At 40.6% G+C, this 23787-nt stretch overlaps 1 protein-coding gene and 2 long non-coding RNA genes across 3 annotated transcripts in view; all 3 read right to left on the bottom strand.

Annotated features, from left to right (window-relative positions):
* The window catches only part of LOC115186343 (zinc finger protein 135-like), a gene marked incomplete at both ends in the record, with an annotated part of 158549 nt that overhangs the window by 105713 nt on the left and 29049 nt on the right, over positions 1 to 23787 (bottom strand). The gene's annotated exons all lie outside the window — the stretch shown is intronic.
* LOC115186344 (uncharacterized) lies at positions 1771 to 13529 on the bottom strand. The gene is made up of 4 exons (XR_003875711.1): positions 13098 to 13529; positions 10071 to 10214; positions 2438 to 2554; positions 1771 to 1782 (listed from the first exon to the last, which is right to left on the bottom strand). It is a non-coding gene; the product is annotated as an uncharacterized LOC115186344 (long non-coding RNA).
* On the bottom strand, positions 18516 to 19146 carry LOC115186345 (uncharacterized). The gene is made up of 2 exons (XR_003875712.1): positions 19109 to 19146; positions 18516 to 18635 (listed from the first exon to the last, which is right to left on the bottom strand). It is a non-coding gene; the product is annotated as an uncharacterized LOC115186345 (long non-coding RNA).

The raw sequence follows: 23787 nt of genomic DNA, 5'->3' as shown, positions 1-23787 counted from the left end.
GCATCTCTTCTCTCTTATGTTTCAGCATGTGTTCAAGGACTGTTGCAGAAATCCAACAGAAGACTGGAATGTGGCACATGATGTGGAGGCTCCTTGATGTCTTTATGTGTGAGATGATTCTGTTGGCCAGGTCCTCATCACTGAATCTCTTTCTGAAGTACTCCTCCTTCTGTGGGTCATTGAACCCTCGTACCTCTGTCACCTGGTCAACACACTCTGAAGGGATCTTATTGGCTGCTGCAGGTCGGGTAGTAATCCAGAGGAGAGCAGAGGGAAGCAGATTTCCCTTGATGAGATTTGTCAGCAGAACATCCACTGAGGTTGACTTTGTGACGTCCCAACAGATCTTGTTCTTCTGGAAGTCTAGGGGCAGTCGGCACTCATCCAGACCATCAAAGATGAACAGAACTTTGTACTTGTTGTAGTTGGAGATTCTTGATTGTTTGGTTTCCATTGAGAAGTGATTAAGAAGTTCAATGAAAGTGTGTTTTTTCCCTTTCATCAAATTCAGCTCCCGGAAAGGGAATGAAAATACAAATTGGACATCCTGATTTGCTTTTCCTTCTGCCCAGTCCAGAATGAACTTCTGCACAGAGACTGTTTTTCCAATTCCAGCGACTCCCTTTGTCAGCACAGTTCTGATACGTTTGTCTTGTCCAGTTAAGGGTTTGAAGATGTCGTTACATTTGATTGCAGTCTCTGGTCTTGCTTGTTTCCTGGTTGTTGTCTCAATCTGTCTCAGCTCATGTTCATTATTGACCTCTCCTGTTCCACCCTCTGTGATGTAGAGCTCTGTGTAGATCTTATTGAGAAGTGTTGGGTTTCCTTGTTTAGCGATCCCCTCAAATACACATTGAAACTTCTTCTTTAGATTAGATTTGAGTTCACGTTGGCAAATCACAGCAAGCTCATCTGAATGAAGAAATAACACAGAGGATATTAATATTACGTCTGTTTTAATAACTACAGTATTGTAGGACTGTTATAACATTTTAAATTATAATAATGTATTCTCTTAACTGAATGTATAAATGTGTAAATGTTTTCATAATGCATTACAGACTGGTGTGACTGATTATATTATTATTGGTGTTATTGATGATATTATTAATGTTCTCTCTCTCTCTCTCTCTCTCTCTCTCTCTCTCTCTCTCTCTCTCTCTGTCTCTCACTCTAAATGAATCAACACAACACATCCCTTCTGCTACTTGATGAGGTCACTAGGTGTTGTGTTAAGGCTGCTACAATATCATTGAGTTACACAGCTACTTTAGCTGTACTTTAGCCACAGCTTTTAAATGTTATAAAACAGCATTCAACATGAGGCAGACAGATCTTACGTTTCTCCAGTGTGTCAGCGAGCTCCTTCTGGTTCATTTTCCTCAGGACGTGCAGTGTGATCTTCAGAGCCCCCTCTCTGGCACTGCTCTCCTGCTTCTCATCTTCAGCATCCACCACTTCCTCATCCTGCTTCTGACTCTCAAAGCCTTCTGGGAGTTCTGGACTAAGAATCCTCTTGAACATCTTCAGCTCGTTCTTCACAAATGTCATAATTTTCTCTTCAAGCAACTAAAATAAATAAAGTAAATAAGTTAAGCAGAAAAATAAATGCTTTCTCATTAACACATTAATGAATAATTGAAAGAAACTTTACTTGAGGAAAACAAAAACAAAATGTACATAACAGGACCACATACACTGAATATAGAGGCCAGGTCTGTTTGATGACTCTGGGAAGACTGACCACTGAGAATCTCTGACTCTGATCTCTCCTGTTGGTTTCTGTGGACAAAACATGAGATTACATCTCCTCAACCAGGGAGTACACACACACACACACACACACACACACACACACACACACACACACACACACACACACACACACACACACACACACACACACACACACACGTGGAGGGAACGTTGTGTTTGTTTAATATTGTTTTAGGACTATGAAAATGGAATAAAGGATTAGCCTATGGATTATGAAAACAACCAAAAGAAATGGGAAAATGGGAGAGGAGAAATGACTAGAGACAGTGTTGTTTAACTCACTGACCATGACCCATGAGTTCTTCTTACCTTTGTTCAGTAGAAAAGTCTCCCTCTCTAAACCATAACAGACAGACAGACAGACAGACAGACAGACAGACAGACAGACAGACAGACAGACAGACAGACAGACAGACAGACAGACAGACAGACAGACAGACAGACAGACAGACAGACAGACAGACAGAGACAGAGACAGAGACAGACAGACCGTGAGGGAATGTTGTGTTTAATTAATATTGTTTTAGGACTATGAAAATGGACTAAAGGATTAACCTATGGATTATGAAAACAACCAAAAGAAATGTGAAAATGGGAGAGGAGAAATGACTAGAGACAGTGTTGTTTAACTCACTGACCATGACCCATGAGTTCTTCTTACCTTTGTTCAGTAGAAAAGTCTCCCTCTCTAAAGTATATAAGAGGATCCATAGACTGGTCACTCTTCATGGACACACAGCTGGGTACAGGGGAGGCTGGTCTCTCCTGCTTGATTGGTCTTCAACACAACAGAGACAAACATTACATCTCTCATCTACTCTGATCTCAGATGGGAAACATAAGAAGAGTTTCATTCCAAAACGCTATATATAACTTTTCAGAAATGTTCGTAAATGAGCTTTTATTTTTTAAAAGAAATTATGAAAGAGATTGGTGTGTTTTTCACTATCTAATTATGACATGGTGTTGTTCAATGACAGACATGAATTTGTTTATAAACTATCACATGACGGTTTCATTTTAGAGAGTCAAATGTTTTCTTTGCTCAATGCTATATATCTGCCTCACTCTCAGAGAAATCAGTAGTACTGCTAGGTTTTACATAGTAATAATATATATCTGCCTCACTCTCAGAGAAATCAGTAGTACTGCTAGGTTTTACACAGTAATAATATATATCTGCCTCACTCTCAGAGAAATCAGTAGTACTGCTAGGTTTAATACAGTAATAATATGTATCTGCCTCTCAGAGAAATCAGTAGTACTGCTAGGTTTAATACAGTAATAATATATATCTGCCTCACTCTCAGAGAAATCAGTAGTACTGCTAGGTTTAACACAGTAATAATATATATCTGCCTCACTCTCAGAGAAATCAGTAGTACTGCTAGGTTTTATACAGTAATAATATATATCTGCCTCACTCTCAGAGAAATCAGTAGTACTGCTAGGTTTTACACAGTAATAATATATATCTGCCTCACTCTCAGAGAAATCAGTAGTACTGCTAGGTTTTATACAGTAATAATATATATCTGCCTCACTCTCAGAGAAATCAGTAGTACTGCTAGGTTTTATACAGTAATAATATATATCTGCCTCACTCTCAGAGAAATCAGTAGTACTGTGAGGTTTTATACAATAATAATATATATCTGCCTCTCAGAGAAATCAGTAGTACTGCTAGGTTTAACACAGTAATAGTATATATCTGCCTCTCTCTCAGAGAAATCAGTAGTACTGCTAGGTTTTATACAGTAATAATATATATCTGCCTCACTCTCAGAGAAATCAGTAGTACTGCTAGGTTTAACACAGTCAAATGTAACCGCCCGGCACGATTCGGTCTTATTTTAGAAACATTTTCAAATGTGTTTTTTACACTGGATACATTTAGAGACTCAGGGCTAGAAAATGGTATATCATACAAAACAGTTGATGAACAATGGGAAAGTAATTCTTCTTTGAACGTTGATGAACTTGTAACCTCATTTCTGAGAAAATGGCCTTTGAATATTTTGGTACCTACTGGAGAGCTCTTCTTTGTCTACAGGGCTGTTACTTTGGCTGATAATGTCTCCCATCTAATAAATAGTTTTTCATATATATAATTAACTAAATATATTATGTTTTTGGTTTCGTCAGTTTCATTGTTTATTATGCAATAAATTGTTATTTTATGGTTGTAAGTTGTAAAATTAACTAGAAAATATTCAATTTTGCAATTCTGAGAAATTACTACTTTAGTAAGGAATTACACATTATTCAATATTACTGCAGTTTCTAAATCATTTCATTAGATGGCAGCATAACACCACGAATGACTTATCAGAAGATTAGTTTAGTTTTCTCCCTGGATACACCACCACTCCCCCTCACAGGAGAACTCCGGTGTGAGATTCTTTCTGTCCCTTTCCACACTGCTAACGCAAGAGGAAGGACTGAAAAAGCATTTAACAGATTACTGTTTAGTAATATAATGATGATTCATGTTTATTATTACCTGTTTTTATGCTCATGTTTGAAATTATACTTCATTAATATAACGATTATCAATAAGCCTGAACATTAATTCAGTCACCTCTAGTTGAGAAAAATGTATTTTCCCAGTACATTCATTGTCAAATTCATCAACCAGCATCAACACGCGATGCCTTCTCGCGCATGAAGTCAGCTTCATGCGCGAGAAGGAGATATATAGCTAACTAAAGTAATGATTGGCCATTTTAGAAAATCATGGGACATATAGTCTGTGATTGCATGTTATTTTATGTCAATCATATTGCTGCTTGTATCCTACAACTGATGCTTCATGGTCTTATGCTGCCATCTATTGGAAATATTTAGCAATTAAAAGTCAGTCATTCACAGACAGACATTAGTGAGACACCTGAGAAGAAAAAAAAACATTGTTAATTCCTTAGATCAGTCTCAAACCTGCCCTGTCTATCCCACGCCAATTGCTGGACATTCACAAAGAGGTTACTAGGTCTCCCAGTTCAAACCACATTTGAAAAATAAAAACACATGTGGCTTGTTGTGTGCCTTGCAATAATAAATATTAGAAAAAAACTAATAACAAAATAAAAACAGCAAAAGGCTTAGACAGGTTTGATTAACAAAATAATCAACATGCTGTTTGGTACTATACTTGTATTTACTAACATAATATTATTACTAAAATAGTTTCTAAAAGTGTTCTATGCTACCCTACCCTAGAATTAGGGTTAGGGGTTAAGGCTAAAATAGGTTATACGTAGGGTTAGAATTTCTGTACAGCACTTTGTGACATCTGCTGATGTAAAAAGGGCTTCATAAATACATTTTATTGATTGTTAGGTTTAAGGGTTTTAAGGCTAAAAACGTTATGGGTTTATAGCTCTCTACCTCCTCCCTGTGGTCTTCTGTGGGTACTACATAACTCATTCACCACACTTGCAAGGCTCAACTGCGTCAGATCTACAAATCAATGAGCTAGACCTATCCATTTGGGTTGTAACTCAGTGAACCTGTGCAGCATTTGCTCAATTCAATGCCTACAAACGAAGATTTCGATGCATATCAAATTACCCAGTAGCCATTCAGAAACAATAACTCCTCAAAAAAAGTGTTATGTCTTAATTACATTTTTTATTATGTCTGTATAAATCGGCCACATCTTGAAAAAGAGGGCAGGGACATGTGTTCTGTTTAGGTTGTATACATTTTTCTGAAAACAAAATTGGTTAACTATGACCAGAAAATGCTTAACGTTTGATCGGTTTGCGCCAGCCATCACTAGTACTGTGGGTCACCACAACGTGTACCCAGGTGAAGTGTGCACCAAGTAGCTGTGATAATATTAGTAATAATACTAATAATAATACTTGAGGTCAGCCTACAATGTTAACGCAGGCAGGTCTCATTGATAACAATAGCGAAGCTGGCATTGTGACGCAGAACAATGGGCAATGGTATAGAACGTTCAGAATGTCAGGTGGTGCCACGGTGCTCAATTAAACTAATAGGAGCTGGAAGGGTGAAAAATGACCTAAAATAAGGCCTGTTTTTTCGCTATAACTTCATAACTAGGGACACAAGGTAATATTATGAAACTGGGCTCCATGGCGGATGCAATGAACTAGTTTTTATCAGAAAAAAAGCATTGTTAAAGATGTCATGTGTCCAGACTACTTGAGGCGTCACGATTTTTTTTTTCAAAACTTCGGTCATTGGACACAGAGGGGTTAAACACTAAAGTTACCGTCCATCTAGTGAAAAGAGGAGAACCGGACAGAGGTAGCCAGCATCCGTCAACGAGAGAGACGGAAGCCTTCCATGGGATTTAACTGGTGGATGAAACAACCAGGGAGCTCCATCGGTCCACAAGTAATGCGGGCAGCTAGTGATGATGTAGTGGTAGCTAGGAAAAATGAGGATGCTGCTGGTAGAGTAGCTAGCTTACCTAGCTGTACTGACTAGCTTGGCTAGCTAGCAGGTCGTTCGTCTGTCCCTCGTCTCGAGGATGAGGACGAATCCAGTGAACCACAAAATGAAACAAGGATAGAGAGTGAAAAGGATCTGGCTACACTCATACTGTCCCTGACCGTAAAGCAAAAAGATAATTGAACAATAAACTTTGGCGTCTCAACAATGTAGCGAACTCCGTCGTTTTCCCCAAGATCACCTCAGCCCACTCTGCACGTAACCTGACAATATCCTTGGTGCCACACCGGACGTGGACGCGGGCAGTTCCAGAACGCAGACATGAGCAGTGCAACACAATCAACTAAACCCAGTCTTTACAGTGGGTTACATTAGTAATATTGTGTCCCATCTACTGGCAGATATTTAGGACCTCAGCAGGTATCTGGATAATAGCCTCATGAGCTGTCCTAACCAGTTAAGAGGTACCAGCAGGTATCTGGATAATAACCTCATGAGCTGTCCTAACCAGTTAAGAGGTACCATCAGGTATCTGGATAATAGCCTCATGAGCTGTCCTAACCAGTTAAGAGGCACCAGCAGGTATCTGGATAATAGCCTCATGAGCTGTCCTAACCAGTTAAGAGGTACCAGCAGGTATCTGGATAATAGCCTCATGAGCTGTCCTAACCAGTTAAGAGGTACCAGCAGGTATCTGGATAATAACCTCATGAGCTGTCCTAACCAGTTAAGAGGAACCAGCAGGTATCTGGATAATAACCTCATGAGCTGTCCTAACCAGTTAAGAGGTACCAGCAGGTATCTGGATAATAGCCTCATGAGCTGTCCTAACCAGTTAAGAGGTACCAGCAGGTATCTGGATAATAGAAACATGAGCTGTCCTAACCAGTTAAGAGGTACCAGCAGGTATCTGTATAATAACCTCATGAGCTGTCCTAACCAGTTAAGAGGTACCAGCAGGTATCTGAATAATAGAAACATGCAGCCAGTCAGTGGTTCCTGTGCCACATGTAATTGCTTTGGAGCAGTGGCAACCTGTTATTCAAGGCAGATTTTTTTAATTTTTTAAATTTATTTCACCTTTGTTTAACCAGGTAGGCTAGTTGAGAACAAGTTCTCATTTACAACTGCGACCTGGCCAAGAAAAAGGCAAAGCAGTGTGACACAGACAACAACACAGATTTACACATGGAATAAACAAACATACAGTCAATAATACAGCATAAAAAGTATATATACAGTGTGTGCAAATGAGGTAAGATAAAGGAGGTAAGGCAATAAATAGACCATGGTGACGAAGTAATTATAATATACCAAATAAACACTGGAGTAATTGATGTGCAGAAGATGAATGTGCAAGTAGAGATTTACAGTGAGGGAAAAAAGTATTTGATCTCCTGCTGATTTTGTACGTTTGCCCAATGGCAAAGAAATTATCAGTCTATAATTTTAATGGAAGGTTTATTTGAACAGTGAGAGACAGAATAACAACAAAAAAATCCAGAAAAACGCATGTCAAAAATGTTGTAAATTGATTTGCATTTTAATGAGGGAAATAAGTATTTGACCCCTCTGCAAACATGACTTAGTACTTGGTGGCAAAACCCTTGTTGGCAATCACAGAGGTCAGACGTTTCTTGTAGTTGGCCACCAGGTTTGCACACATCTCAGGAGGGATTTTGTCCCACTCCTCTTTGCAGATCTTCTCCAAGTCATTAAGGTTTGACGTTTGGCAACTCGAACTTTCAGCTCCATCCACAGATTTTATATGGGATTAAGGTCTGGAGACTGGCTAGGCCACTCCAGGACCTTAATGTGCTTCTTCTTGAGCCACTCCTTTGTTGCCTTGGCCATGTGTTTTGGGTCATTGTCATGCTGGAATACCCATCCACAACCCATTTTCAATGCCCTGGCTGAGGGAAGGAGGTTCTTTCCCAAGATTTGACGGTACATGGCCCCGTCCATCGTCCCTTTGATGCGGTGAAGTTGTCCTGTCCCCTTAGCAGAAAAACACCCCCAAAGCATAATGTTTCCACCTTCATGTTTGACGGTGGGGATGGTGTTCTTGGGGTCATAAGCAGCATTCCTCCTCCTCCAAACACGGCGAGTTGAGTTGATGCCAAAGAGCTCCATTTTGGTCTCATCTGACCACAACACTTTCACCCAGTTGTCCTCTGAATCATTCAGATGTTCATTGGCAAACTTCAGACGGGCATGTATAGGTGCTTTCTTGAGCAGGGGGACCTTGCGGGCGCTGCAGGATTTCAGTCCTTCACGGTGTAGTGTGTTACCAATTGATTTCTTGGTGACTATGGTCCCAGCTGCCTTGAGATCATTGACAAGATCCTCCCATGTAGTTCTGGGCTGATTCCTCACCGTTCTCATGATCATTGCAACTCCACGAGGTGAGATCTTGCATGGAGCCCCAGGCCGAGGGATATTGACAGTTCTTTTGTGTTTCTTCCATTTACGAATAATCGCACCAACTGTTGTCACCTTCTCACCAAGCTGCTTGGCGATGGTCTTGTAGCCCATTCCAGTCTTGTGTAGGTCTACAATCTTGTCCCTGACATCCTTGGAGAGCTCTTTGGTCTTGGCCATGGTGGAGAGTTTGGAATCTGATTGATTGATTGCTTCCGTGGACAGGTGTCTTTTATACAGGTAACAAACTGAGATTAGGAGCACTCCCTTTAAGAGTGTGCTCCTAATCTCAGCTCGTTACCTGTATAAAAGACACCTGGGAGCCAGAAATCTTTCTGATTGAGACGGGGTCAAATACTTATTTCTCTCATTAATATGCAAATCAATTTATAACATTTTTGACATGCGTTTTTCTGGATTTTTTTGTTGTTATATAAAAGATGACTGCTATGGTGTGTGGGCATCCACACCCCCTCCCAAAATGGCTGCTGTGCCATTTCTTCCCCATGCATTACTTGACTGTTCAAATAAACCTACCATTAAAATGATAGACTGATCATTTCTTTGTCAGTGGGCAAATGTACAAAATCAGCAGGGGATCAAATACTGTTTTCCCTCACTGTATGGAGTGTGCCACTCTCCTTATTTTTATAGCTTATAATTTATTAGCCATTAGTCAGAACTTCCACGTAAAAAAATAAAAATCTTTGGGTGTGCGCCAGCTCATGTGTTTTATTGGAAATACTATTGGAACCATTTCCCTGTTTGACCGCTAGGTGTTATGGGTATTATAACACCTCCACTGTGGGGCTCTATAAAACTATTGGAACCATTTCCCTGTTTGACCGCTAGGTGTTATGGGTATTATGACACCTCCACTGTGGGGCTCTATAAAACTATTGGAACCATTTCCCTGTTTGACCGCTAGGTGTTATGGGTATTATAACACCTCCACTGTGGGGCTCTATAAAACTATTGGAACCATTTCCCTGTTTGACCGCTAGGTGTTATGGGTATTATAACACCTCCACTGTGGGGCTCTATAAAACTATTGGAACCATTTCCCTGTTTGACCACTAGGTGTTATGGGAATTATGACACCTCCACTGTGGGGCTCTATAAAACTATTGGAACCATTTCCCTGTTTGACCGCTAGGTGTTATGGGTATTATAACACCTCCACTGTGAGGCTCTATAACACAAATGAAATGTGAGAATCTGGTGAATGCAGAATCTAGAGAATGCAACAATATTTGTTTCATCTTGCTGTGATGTTCTCAGTAAAATGTCATAAGCTAAAATCTATGAATTTAAAATCTTAGAACAGTAATATTTTACACACTCATAAGCCTCCATTTCTGATGAAAAAACACAAATGTGAAAAAATGGTGGATATAGCATTTTGTGTATAAACTCTTCATAAATTCTTTAAAAAATTGTCATCTCACCTCTTAGATTTGGTGCCATGTTCCCCAGAGACACTCCTTTTCGAGGCAGGGCCCCCCTCCTCTCTCTCCCCAGAGAGACTCATTTTAGAGACAGGACCCCCCTCCTCTCTCTCCCCAGAGAGACTCATTTTAGAGACAGGACCCCTGTAAACAGAGATCCAGCATGTTGGTTGTGGTTAACACAGTGACAACTAAACAGAGATCCAGCATGTTGGTTGTGGTTAACACAGTGACAACTAAACAGAGATCCAGCATGTTGGTTGTGGTTAACACAGTGACAACTAAACAGAGATCCAGCATGTTGGTTGTGGTTAACACAGTGACAACTAAACAGAGATCCAGCATGTTGGTTGTGGTTAACACAGTAACAACTAAACAGAGATCCAGCATGTTGGTTGTGGTCAACACAGTAACAACTAAACAGAGATCCAGCATGTTGGTTGTGGTTAACACAGTGACAACTAAACAAAGATCCAGCATGTTGGTTGTGGTTAACACAGTGACAACTAAACAGAGATCCAGCATGTTGGTTGTGGTCAACACAGTGACAACTAAACAGAGATCCAGCATGTTGGTTGTGGTTAACACAGTGACAACTAAACAGAGATCCAGCATGTTGGTTGTGGTTAACACAGTGACAACTAAACAGAGATCCAGCATGTTGGTTGTGGTTAACACAGTGACAACTAAACAGAGATCCAGCATGTTGGTTGTGGTTAACACAGTGACAACTAAACAGAGATCCAGCATGTTGGTTGTGGTCAACACAGTGACGTCCTAAACAGAGATCCAACATGTTGGTTGTGGTTAACACAGTGACAACTAAACAGAGATCCAGCATGTTGGTTGTGGTTAACACAGTGACAACTAAACAGAGATCCAGCATGTTGGTTGTGGTTAACACAGTGACAACTAAACATAGATCCAGCATGTTGGTTGTGGTTAACACAGTGACAACTAAACAGAGATCCAGCATGTTGGTTGTGGTTAACACAGTGACAACTAAACAGAGATCCAGCATGTTGGTTGTGGTTAACACAGTGACAACTAAACAGAGATCCAGCATGTTGGTTGTGGTTAACACAGTGACAACTAAACAGAGATCCAGCATGTTGGTTGTGGTCAACACAGTGACAACTAAACAGAGATCCAGCATGTTGGTTGTGGTTAACACAGTGACAACTAAACAGAGATCCAGCATGTTGGTTGTGGTTAACACAGTGACAACTAAACAGAGATCCAGCATGTTGGTTGTGGTTAACACAGTGACAACTAAACAGAGATCCAGCATGTTGGTTGTGGTCAACACAGTAACAACTAAACAGAGATCCAGCATGTTGGTTGTGGTTAACACAGTGACAACTAAACAGAGATCCAGCATGTTGATTGTGGTTAACACAGTGACAACTAGTTCTTGACTGTCAATTGTTCTCATTTATTCATTATCTCTTAGAGAAATAAAACATTTACTAACAGACATAGAAACAGTCAGGTGATTTAATGCATCACATGAACATGTAGTTGTGACATTTCATCTCCATGGTAACTGTCAATAATAATAATAAGTCACTGTTTGTTAAGGTAGTTATAGACAGAACAGCAACAATAATAATAATAATAATAATAATAATAAGTCTCTGTTTGTTAAGGTAGTTATAGACAGTACAGCAACAATAATAATAATAACTATAATAATATTAATAATAATAATAAGTCACTGTTTGTTAAGGTAGTTATAGACAGAACAACAACAATAATAATAATCATAATAATAATAAGTCACTGTTTGTTAAGGTAGTTATAGACAGAACAACAACAATACCAATAACAATAATAATAATAATAATAATAATAATAATAAGTCACTGTTTGTTAAGGTAGTTATAGACAGAACAGCAACAATAATAATAATAATAATAATAATAAGTCACTGTTTGTTAAGGTAGTTATAGACAGAACAACAACAATAATAATAATAATGATAATAACAACAATAATAATAATAATAATAATAATAATAATAATAATAATAAGTCACTGTTTGTTAAGGTAGTTATAGACAGAACAACAACAATAATAATAATAATAATAATAAGTCACTGTTTGTTAAGGTAGTTATAGACAGTACAGCAACAATAATAATAATAATGATAATAATAATAATAAGTCACTGTTTGTTAAGGTAGTTATAGACAGAACAACAACAATAATAGTAATAATAATAATAATAAGTCACTGTTTGTTAAGGTAGTTATAGACAGTACAGCAACAATAATAATAATAATAATAATAAGTCACTGTTTGTTAAGGTAGTTATAGACAGTACAGCAACAATAATAATAATAATAATAAGAATAAGTCACTGTTTGTTAAGGTAGTTATAGACAGAACAACAACAATAATAATAATAATAATAATAATAAGTCACTGTTTGTTAAGGTAGTTATAGACAGTACAGCAACAATAACAATAATAATAATAATAATATTAATAATAATAATAAGTCACTGTTTGTTAAGGTAGTTATAGACAGTACAACAACAATAATAATAATAATAATAATAAGTAGGACAGAGAATGTACTGTATATAACCTACATATCATAGATGACCAGTCTAAACCTGTTCAGATCAGTTCACATAATGTTATAGTCCAGTAGCAGGACAGAGAATGTACTGTATATAACCTACATATCATAGATGACCAGTCTAAACCTGTTCAGATCAACATAATGTTATAGTCCTACCAGTAGCAGGACAGAGAATGTACTGTATATAACCTACATATCATAGATGACCAGTCTAAACCTGTTCAGATCAGTTCACATAAACTATCAGTAGCAGGACTGACCACCTACAAATCAGTTTTCAGTCTAAATACCAGAGCATGTTGCCTAGACCTGATATGTTCACAACATTTCCTACAGAGACCTTCAGGTCTGTCAGCATGATAAAGGATCATATCTCAAGCTTTGTCTGACCACAACCTAACTTTATAATAGTTATATTTAGCCTACAGTAGACTTACCAGTCTGCCCGTCTTTCCTTCAAATCAACACATTTATCCCACTTCTAATGTTGTTGACAAATGTTTGCGATAGTTTCAACAGCCGTTTTGAAACTGCGTAGGCTTCAAACACGCTTTTAATTTCCTATGAGGAAATCACATAACTTCAGTCACGGGATGTGGACGACTGGTTTTCTTGCAGAGGAAGTAGCCTCTATTACAATCTCCAAAAGCCTTTTTAAATCTCAAATACAATACAAGTTTAAAATTAACTGCATTGCAGCAACGTTGTCCTGCAACAGGATGATCAAATTAAGATCCTACATTTGTACAGAGATTGTCTTTATCTGAATAAGGCAGTTTATTAAGTTATTAGCAATGATGGTGCAACTGTCAGCTGCTGTAAACCTCTGTGATTGGATGTTATGACCCCCATCTAAACAGTTTCTTTCCTTATGCTGTGGCCCTCAATAACTGGCCATCTGGCCCATAGAGACTAAAGGACTATGCTGCACACCGCAAAAAGCCATCTCTAAACTGGGGGAAGGAATTGGGAAGGCTGAAAGATAACAGTGAATATGACACATGGATGACGGTAGAAAGATAACAGTGAATATGAGACATGGGGGAATGTAGAAAGATAACAGTGAATATGAGACATGGGGGAAGGTAGAAAGATAACAGTGAATATGAGACATGGGGGAAGGTAGAAAGATAACAGTGAATATGAGACATGGGGGAAGGTAGAAAGATAACAGTGAATATGAGACATGGGGGAAGGTAGGAAGATAACAGTGAATATGAGACATGGGGGAAGGTAGGAAGATAACAGTGAATTTGACTGCATACATGTTTTCTCCTTCTTATAGTGTTCTTACAAAGCTGTGTTCTGTGGTTTATCAGCTGGTTTACTGAAACTGTCACGTCTCCTCCAGCTCCCCCCCCCCCCTCGCGCGTGAAGGCGCCAGGTTGCCCTGCATCACGCACTCCTATCATCCATTACGCACACCTGCTTTCCCTCGTCACGCACATCAGCGTTATTGGACTCACCTGGACTCCCTCATCACCTGGTTATTTCCTCCCCTATATTTGTCAGTTCCCTGCTCTGTTCCCTGCTGCTGTATTCATTGTTTTTGTCTGTTACTCGTTTTCTGACGCTGTTCCTGTCTCGTTCCATATTAAGTGTTTGACTCCCCGTACCTGCTTTTGTCTCTCCAGCGTCATCCCATGTGACAGAATCTCTGGTTAGTAGAAGGTGAAGACAATGAATGATCTCAGTTCCTTAAACTATTCAGCTTTAACCAGTATTGCCCATGTTGCCATGGAGACAAATGATGTGCCCAAAAAACTAATAACTTTCAGTCAACAGTCTCTTCTGTGTAGCTTCACTCCGTAGCCCACATACTAGTCTGTCTCTGATAATGTCATTTACAACACCATTCAACTCACAGTGTTCTGATAGTTTCTTTAATGCAGCAGCAAACATTGGTACAATTCAATAAAGATGAGACGGGAGACAGGAATCAGATCAACCATTTATCTGGAACGTGAACATCACAACACATACAAACCCCCATGATGCTCTGCGGCACAATTCCAATACACGGCAAATACATAATACATAAGTAAATGGACACTAAACAAAACTCAGAGGACTTTAAATGTTTAGTTATAGAAAGTAGGGCCATGGGATAGGGTCAGAAAGGTCAGTATGTTTGATAACTGGTTACAGAGGTGACATAACAAGCATAAGGTCCATTATAACACAGTGAAGTAGAGGTGGGAGATAAAAGCAGACATGGACAGTGAGCCGGTGTGAGGAGGTCAGGGGTCAAACACTAGATCAGGACAGGTAGAAATGGCAGGGCTGGAAATAGACAGAGACACATTCTGATCATGGCAAGACAAATCTCCTTCGCACAGAGAGGATCAGGCTGTTGATTGTGGCCTGTGGAATGTTGTCCCACTCCTCTTCACTGGCTGTGTGAAGTTGCTGGATATTGGTGGGAATTGGAACACGCTGTCGTACACGTCTATCCAGAGCATCCCAAACATGCTTAATGGGTGACATGTCTGGTGAGTACTCAGGCCATGGAAGAACATTTTTTTTCAGCTTCCAGGAATTGTGTTCAGCAACATCGGGCCCGTGCATTATCATGCTGTAACATGAGGTGATTGGTGTGGATGAATGGCACGACAATGGGATCTCATCACGGTATCTCTGTGCATTCAAATTGCCATCGATTAAATGCACTTGTGTTTGTTGTCCGAAGCTTATGCCCATTCCATAACCTCACCACCACCATAGGGCACTCTGTTCACAAAGTTGACATCAGCAAACCGCTCGCCCACATGATGCCGTACATGTGGTCTGCTTTTTTTAGGCCGGTTGGACGTACTGCCAAATTCTATAAACCAACGTTCAAGGTGATTTTGAGAAATTAGCTTTAAATTTTCTAGCAACATCTCTGTTGCACATTCCTGCAGTCAACATGCCAACTGCACAGTCCCTCAAAACAGAGACATCTCTGGTATTGTGTTATGTGAAAAAACTGCACATTTTAGAGTGGCCTTTTATTGCCCTCAGCACAAGGTGCACCTGTGTAATGATCATGCTGTTTAATCAGATTGTTGATATGCCACAGCCTGTCAGGTGGTGGATTATCTTGGCAAAGAACAAATGATCACTAACAGGGATGTAAAGACATTTGTGCACAACATTTGACAGAAATAAGCTTTTGTGTGTATGGAACATTTCTGGGATCTTTTATTTCAGCTCATGAAACATGGGACCAACACTTTACATGATGCCTTTATATTTTAATTCAGTGTATTTACAGGAATAAGCTGGCCCAAACTGGTGTGTGTGTGTCATGTGTGTGTTGGTCCAGTGTGTGTGTGTGTGTCTAGTGTGTGTGTGTGTGTGTGTGTGTGTGTGTGTGGGTCCAGTGTGTGTGTGTTTCCAGTGTGTGTGTGTGTCGGTCCAGTGTATGTGGGTCCAGTGTGTGTGTGTGTGTGTATGTGTGTGTGTGTGTGTGTGTGTGTGTGTGTGTGTGTGGTGTGAGAGAGAGTGTGTGTGTGTGTCCTGTGTGTCCACTTTGTGTGTGTATGTGTGTGTGTGTCCTGTGTGTGTGTGTGTGTGTGTGTGTGTGTGTGTGTGTGTGTGAGAGTGTGTGTGTGTGTGAGAGTGTGCGTGTGTGTGTCCTGTGTGTGTGTCCAGTTTGTGTGTCCAGTGTGTGTGTCCAGTGTGTGTGCCTGTCCGTGTGTGTGTGTGTGTGTGTCCAGTGTGTGTGTCCATTGTGTGTGTGTGTGTCCTGTATTTGTGTGTCCAGTGTGTGGGACCAGTGTGTGTGTGTGTGTGTGTGTGTGTGTGTGTGTGTGTGTGTGCCCTGTTTGTCCGGTGTGTCTGTGTGTGTCAAGAATGTGTGTGTCAGTGCGTGTGTGTGTGTTTCCAGTGTGTGCGTGTGTGCCCTGTTTGTCCGGTGTGTGTGTGTGTGTCAAGAATGTGTGTGTCAGTGTGTGTGTGTGTGTTTTTCTGTCCAGTGAGTGTGTGTGTGTCTCTGTCCAGTGTGCATGTGTGCCCTGTGTGTGTGTGTGGTCTGTGTGTGTGTGTGTGTGTGTGTGTGTGTGCCCTGTCTGTGTGTCCAGTGTGAATGTGTGTGTGTGTGTGTGTGTGTGTCGGTGTGTGTGTGTGTGTGTGTGTCCAGTGGGTGTGTGTGTGTGTGTGTCCACTGTGTGTGTCCTGTGTGTGTGTGTCCTGTGTGTGTGTGTGTCCTGTGTGTGTGCCCTGTGTGTGCGTGTGGTCTGTGTGTGAAGAGTCCCACATTTCTGAGGTTCGGCAGTGGCCTGAAGGTATGTTAGGTTCAGGAGTGGGTTGCTGAGGTCCGAGTCTGATGGTTTTCAGGGTGGGCCCCTGTGGCCCCCCTCCCAGCAGTGTCTGTATGGGATAGGACTGTAGTCAGAAGGTTTTCAGGGTGGGCCCCTGTGCCCCACCTCCCAGCAGTGTCTGTATGGGATAGGACTGTAGTCAGAAGGTTTTCAGGGTGGGCCCATATGGCCCCCCTCCCAGCAGTGTCTTCTCTCTTCAACTGCTGACCTCATCTGGAGTTGAGTTCCACATCCCTCATTGTCCTGGTACCATAGCAACTGGCCTGCCCTATCAGGAACTGAAACCAGACGTGACCCTTTGCCTCCTTCCTTAGAAATATGAATATTCACCAGTAACATGTTTGAACAGAATATGATCTTTCTGCACTTCCCCTTGTCTCACTCAGTAACTTTCCATCCCCAACGTTCCTCTTCACCCTTCACTGAGCCCTTAACATCTCCATGTATTATTCAGAATGTGATTCAGATTGTTGTGTAATTGTGAGTTGTAATGGAGTCCTTGTTCTCAATGGGACTGCTAAAACAGATAGATAAAGGTGTTAATAAATAAATGCATTCAGCACTAACAGCTCTGAGTGTCTTTCCATCCCCAAAGTTCCTCTTCACCCTTCACTGAGCCCCTTAACATCTCCATGTATTATTCAGAATGTGATTCAGATTGTTGTGTAATTGTGAGTTGTAATGGAGTCCTTGTTCTCAATGGGACTGCTAAAACAGATAGATAAAGGTGTTAATAAATAAATGCATTCAGCACTAACAGCTCTGAGTGTCTTTCCATCCCCAAAGTTCCTCTTCACCCTTCACTGAGCCCTTAACATCTCCATGTATTATTCAGAATGTGATTCAGATTGTTGTGTAATTGTGAGTTGTAATGGAGTCCTTGTTCTCAATGGGACTGCTAAAACAGATAGATAAAGGTGTTAATAAATAAATGCATTCAGCACTAACAGCTCTGAGTGTCTTTCCATCCCCAAAGTTCCTCTTCACCCTTCACTGAGCCCTTAACATCTCCATGTATTATTCAGAATGTGATTCAGATTGTTGTGTAATTGTGAGTTGTAATGGAGTCCTTGTTCTCAATGGGACTGCTAAAACAGATAGATAAAGGTGTTAATAAATAAATGCATTCAGCACTAACAGCTCTGAGTGTCTTTCCATCCCCAAAGTTCCTCTTCACCCTTCACTGAGCCCTTAACATCTCCATGTATTATTCAGTATGTGATTCAGATTGTTGTGTAATTGTGAGTTGTAATGGAGTCCTTGTTCTCAATGGGACTGCTAAAACAGATAGATAAAGGTGTTAATAAATAAATGCATTCAGCACTAACAGCTCTGAGTGTCTTTCCATCCCCAAAGTTCCTCTTCACCCTTCACTGAGCCCTTAACATCTCCATGTATTATTCAGTATGTGATTCAGATTGTTGTGTAATTGTGAGTTGTAATGGAGTCCTTGTTCTCAATGGGACTGCTAAAACAGATAGATAAAGGTGTTAATAAATAAATGCATTCAGCACTAACAGCTCTGAGTGTCTTTCCATCTCATCCCTGGTATGAATGAATGATTGTGATGTAATAAATATGTGTTGGTGCTGCAGGCCGTTGCTGCTCCTTGCAACATTGTAAGTTCAACATCATCTTTCTAAAATGTCACTTGCCAAATCTAACAGTAGCCTATCAGGAGCCTATCACTATCTAACAGGAGCCTATCACTATCTAACAGTAGCCTATCACTATCTAACAGTAGCCTATCACTATCTAACAGTAGCCTATCATTATCTAACAGGAGCCTATCACTATCTAACAGGAGCCTATCACTATCAAACAGTAGCCTATCACTATCTAACAGGAGCCTATCACTATCTAACAGTAGCCTATCACTATCTAACAGTAGCCTATCGCTATCTAACAGGAGCCTATCACTATCTAACAGTAGCCTATCACTATCTAACAGGAGCCTATCGCTATCTAACAGTGGCCTATCACTATCTAACAGTAGCCTATCACTATCTAACAGTAGCCTATCACTATCTAACAGGAGCCTATCACTATCTAACAGTAACCTATCACTATCTAACAGGAGCCTATCACTATCTAACAGTAACCTATCACTATCTAACAGTAGCCTATCACTATCTAACAGTAACCTATCACTATCTAACAGTAGCCTATCACTATCTAACAGTAGCCTATCACTATCTAACAGTAGCCTATCACTATCTAACAGTAGCCTATCACTATTTAACAGTAGCCTATCACTATCTAACAGTAGCCTATCACTATCTAACAGTAGCCTATCACTATCTAACAGTAGCCTATCACTATCTAACAGTAGCCTATCACTATCTAACAGTAGCCTATCACTATCTAACAGTAGCCTATCACTATCTAACAGGAGCCTATCACTATCTAACAGGAGCCTATCACTATCTAACAGTAGCCTATCACTATCTAACAGTAGCCTATCACTATCTAACAGTAGCCTATCACTATCTAACAGTAGCCTATCACTATCTAACAGTAGCCTATCACTATCTAACAGTAACCTATCACTCGTTTTTATGTTTAACTTTAAATCAGTTAACGGTGTATCAATGAAAATCTGATATAGAGTGGAATGTACTGTTGACCAACCCATATATTTCAGCAGGGAAGTGTTCCTCACACCATCATTTCAAATGGTAGGACATGTGTCCTGTTGAAGCTAACTGGCTGATGGTAGGACATGTGTCCTGTTGAAGCTAACTGGCTGATGGTAGGACATGTGTCCTGTTGAAGCTTACTGGCTGATGGTAGGACATGTGTCCTGTTGAAGCTAACTGGCTGATGGTAGGACATGTGTCCTGTTGAAGCTAACTGGCTGATGGTAGGACATGTGTCCTGTTGAAGCTTACTGGCTGATGGTAGGACATGTGTCCTGTTGAAGCTAACTGGCTGATGGTAGGACATGTGTCCTGTTGAAGCTAACTGGCTGATGAAGGACAATAACCTAGTATGCCTATTTACAGCAGCATATTTGTAACGGTTGTTGCTGTGTTGAATGGACCAAACTGCAGACGGAATGTGGATACTCATCTTTTTAATATATACGAGCAAAGCATCCACAGGAAAAACAATAACTACTAACTACAGGCTAACATGCTACGTACAAACAAAAGACTAGCAGTGTTAGCACAACCACCCACAAACCCAAGTGACAAACATACTCCTAAATATATGACTCCCAATCAGGAACAACGATCCCCAGCTGTTCCTGATCAGGAGTCACAAGACTAACACAGAAACAGACATACTAGACAACACATACAGACTTCTTCTGCCACGTCCTGACCAAAATACTACACCACTACTCCGCTCTGCTGGTCAGGACGTGAAAATATTATTTAATAGTTGTTATACCAAAATTAATTGATGTCAATTGAATAAAAAAATATATAATTTTACATGATAAAGTTCCCAAACTATAACCTACTAAGATAGGCACCTGGCACAATTCTGATTGGTACAGGTTATGAGTCACTTTTGTAGGCATCGTGATTTATGAGTAATGAGAAAACAATCAGCAAAAGCAAATACTTAGATTGAATATGTAGGCAAATTCCATAATCAGTGGACCTGCGTGAGGGGTGTCATGAAGAATGTGGCCGTTTTGAAGGGGCTGATACAGTGTTACCACTATTTAGGGTGTTATGAAGGGGCTGATACAGTGTTACCACTATTTAGGGTGTTATGAAGGGGCTGATACAGTGTTACCACTATTTAGGGTGTTTTGAAGGGGCTGATACAGTGTTACCACTATTTAGGGTGTTTTGAAGGGGCTGATACAGTGTTACCACTATTTAGGGTGTTATGAAGGGGCTGATACAGTGTTACCACTATTTAGGGTGTTATGAAGGGGCTGATACAGTGTTACCACTATTTAGGGTGTTATGAAGGGGCTGATACAGTGTTACCACTATTTAGGGTGTTATGAAGGGGCTGATACAGTGTTACCACTATTTAGGGTGTTTTGAAGGGGCTGATACAGTGTTACCACTATTTAGGGTGTTTTGAAGGGGCTGATACAGTGTTACCACTATTTAGGGTGTTATGAAGGGGCTGATACAGTGTTACCACTATTTAGGGTGTTATGAAGGGGCTGATACAGTGTTACCACTATTTAGGGTGTTATGAAGGGGCTGATACAGTGTTACCACTATTTAGGGTGTTATGAAGGGGCTGATACAGTGTTACCACTATTTAGGGTGTTTTGAAGGGGCTGATACAGTGTTACCACTATTTAGGGTGTTTTGAAGGGGCTCATACAGTGTTACCACTATTTAGGGTGTTATGAAGGGGCTGATACAGTGTTACCACTATTTAGGGTGTTATGAAGGGGCTGATAGAGGGGCGGAGGTAGCTTGTTGGAGTGAACGGCTGTGTGTGAGAGGCTACTGCAACCTTTTTGCAAAATAATCTAACTTAACCTACTTTATAGCACTTTTTACAACAAACGTTTCTTTCTAATACAATATTGTAACTTTCTATGTGAAAATGCCGAGTAATAAGCGACCAAAGGACAATAAATCCACTTCGGAGGACTACTCCCCGCCAAACAACGAGACAGACATGACGGAAGGCACAGGTAACAACGTGACACTTACAGAACTTACCCGGGCTTTGGGAGAACTACGTGTTGCTATAGCTGAGGATCTTATTAAGGCTACTATTGCTGAACTGGACACTAAAATTGAGAGCACCATTCGAACGGTCGCCTCGCAGGGCCAGAGTATTGTGGACCTTGAGAAAGCTTCTGAATTCAACGCTGGTAGGATCGACGAGTTGGAGAAGCTATGCACGTCATTGCAGGATAGTGTGCAGAGGCTTTCTGTGAAAGTGGTCGACCAGGAGGGCCGATCCAGACGTCATAACCTTCGCGTTGTTGGTCTGGCAGAGGGGGTGGAGGCTGGCTCTCGCCCCACCGACTTCTTCGCCAAGATATTGAAGGATGCAATGGGATCGGATGTTTTGGCTTCAGATCCCCAACGACAGGGCCAACGTCCTCGCCCAGTAATCATCTGTTGTCACAGTTTCAAGACCAAGGATCTTATCCTGTGCGAGGCTCGAATGAGGGGTAACCTGTTACATAAAGGGCACCCCTTCCGTGTCTATAAGGATTATTCGCCCGGTGTGGCAAAGCACCGCGCCGGCTACAGAGATGTCATGACCAAACTCTACAAACTCCATCTTCGCCCAGCAAGACTAAGAATTACCCCGCCTTCCGGAGAGAAGATTTGGCTCTCCTCGGTTTTGGACGCAGAGAAGTTTATCCGGGAATATATGCCAATCCCCCGTACAGGTTAGAGTGCCTTGTCATTGTGTGTTAGGGTCTGCTCATGGACTCGAACCCATCCATAACGGGTGAAACCGTACTAAACGGTCTCAACAAGGCCTGCCGAATATGTAACACGCTGAGCTGACCAATGGAGGGCGGACAGAGCTCTCATTTAACGTTAATTTCACTTTAATTCTGACTGGGTTCAGGGTGATGCCTGTTTGGGAGGCCTTCCAGGTCTGATCATTGACACTTTCGGATGGATATACTTATATTCCCCCATTTTTGTTTTGTTTCGTTATTTACTTTTCAATTCTTACATTATTCCTATTCAGCATCTCTGTCCCGGTCCACTTCAGCATACCTGTCCCGGTCCACTTCAGCATACCTGTCCCGGTCCACTTCAGCATCTCTGTCCCGGTCCACTTCAGCATACCTGTCCCGGTCCACTTCAGCATACCTGTTCCTATTACCATACCAGTTATTTATTGCTTGCGGGGGTCTGGGGGTGATGGCTGGGAAGGGGCAGACGCAGACACCTGGATAGCAAGTTGATGTTTTGTGCTGTTCTGCCTTTGTCATAGCCTGGCCCGCTCTCACGATTAGATTCCCACCAGCCCTCCGTGGTGCTTGTGTCTGTGTAGGTGTGTGATTAGATTCCCACCAGACCTCCGTGGTGCTTGTGTCTGTGTAGGTGTGCGTACATATAATTACTATTTGTACTTTATTATTATTTTCTCTTAGCATTTTAGTATTAGGTATGTGTATATTTTAAATTAGTGTAGATTACTATTAAGGGGTGTGTATGTAGATGTGTGTGTGTGTATCTGTATATATATATATATATTATTATTATTATTTTTTTCTCCAAATATTTATAAGTATATGTTTTTGGATGTGTGTGTATACATGTGTATGTATGTGTACGTAGATGTGTATGTGCCTAAATGTATGTGTGTGTGTGTATGCACGTGTGTACGTATGTGGGTATGCGTGTATGTACTTGCGCGTGCGTGTGTGTGTGTAGGTAGGTATATGCGCATGTGTGTGTATGTAGGTATGCACATGTGTGTATATGTGGATATGTGTGCATGTGTGCACATGTGTATGTATGTATGTATGTATGTATATGTACATGTGTATGTATGTGTGTGTTTGTATGTGTGTGTGTGTATGGATGTGTGTATATGTGTATTTGTATGTATATATGTGTGTATGTATGTATATAGATCACTATTGTTTTTTAATTACTTAAAAAAAAAAAAAAATGTAATTGAATTTCTTTATTTTTTTTACATTTGATTGGGGGGTACGTTCAATTTATCGAAATCCTTGTTCCCATCTCCTAACCCACAATATGTAATTGTACTGCTGTCTATGTCGGTTGCTGATGGTTTATGTTTAGACCGGCACTGCTTAACAGTGTAATCTTGTGATGCTATATCTTGCTTATCTCAGGGATTGACCCAAGATGAAGTTTAAGTGCACAATATGTTTAAGTTGCAACTTATT

This window comes from Salmo trutta, unplaced genomic scaffold (assembly GCF_901001165.1).
Source record: "Salmo trutta unplaced genomic scaffold, fSalTru1.1, whole genome shotgun sequence".
NCBI lineage: Eukaryota > Metazoa > Chordata > Actinopteri > Salmoniformes > Salmonidae > Salmo > Salmo trutta.
This window is presented reverse-complemented; position numbering and strand designations above follow the sequence as displayed.